This window comes from Arachis duranensis, chromosome 2 (assembly GCF_000817695.3).
Source record: "Arachis duranensis cultivar V14167 chromosome 2, aradu.V14167.gnm2.J7QH, whole genome shotgun sequence".
Lineage (NCBI taxonomy): Eukaryota > Viridiplantae > Streptophyta > Magnoliopsida > Fabales > Fabaceae > Arachis > Arachis duranensis.
Genome location: NC_029773.3, coordinates 43,223,220 through 43,224,209, shown reverse-complemented (window position 1 = coordinate 43,224,209; position 990 = coordinate 43,223,220).

The window sequence follows — 990 nt, the reverse complement described above, 5'->3', positions numbered from 1 at the left end:
TCATCTCCAATGAATTCTACAAAATAGCCGAAAAGCCCTCCACCATGGCTAGGCTAGCTTTTCCTCACCTTATTTTCCATCTGTGTTACTCAGCTGGAGTTATCATAGAAGGAGACATTCCCATTGAAGAGGATAAGCCCATCACCAAGAAGAGGATGGAGCAAGCAAGAGAGATCCCTCACGATTCTCAAGAGATGCATGAGGAAGCTCATCATCAAGAAATCCCTGAGATGCCTCAAGGGATGCACTTTCCTCCCAACAACTATTGGGAACAACTCAACACTTCCTTAGAAGATTTGAGCCACAATGTTGAACAATTAAGGGTGGAACATCATGAGCAATCCATCATTCTCCATGAAATAAGAGAAGATCAAAGAGCAATGAGGGAGGAGCAACAAAGGCAAGGAAGGGACATAGAAGAGCTTAAGGACATTGTTGGACCTTCAAGAAGAAGACGCCACTAAAGGTGGATTCATTCCTTGTTCTTTATTTCTTTCTGTTTTCGGTTTTTATGTTGTATGTTTATCTATGTTTTGTGTCTCTACTTCATGATCATTAGTATATAGTAACCATGTCTTAAAGCTATGAATAAAATCCATTAATCCTTCACCTCTCTTAAATGAAAAATGTTTTAATTCAAAAGAACAAGAAGTACATGAATTCCGAATTTGTCCTTGAATTTAATTTAATTATATTGATGTGGTGACAATACTTTTTGTTTTTTGAATGAATGATTGAACAGTGCATATGTCTTTTGATATTGTTGTTAAAACTGTTGGCTCTTGAAAGAATGATGAACAAAGAGAAATATTATTGATAATCTGAAAAATCATGAAATTGATTCTTGAAGCAAGAAAAAGCAGTGAAAAGTAAAAAGCTTGCGAAAAAAAGAGAAGAAAAAAAAATGGCAAAAAAAATAGAAAGAAAAAGAAAAAGCAAGCAGAAAAAGCCAATAGCCCTTAAAACCAAAAGGCAAGGGTAAAAAAGGAT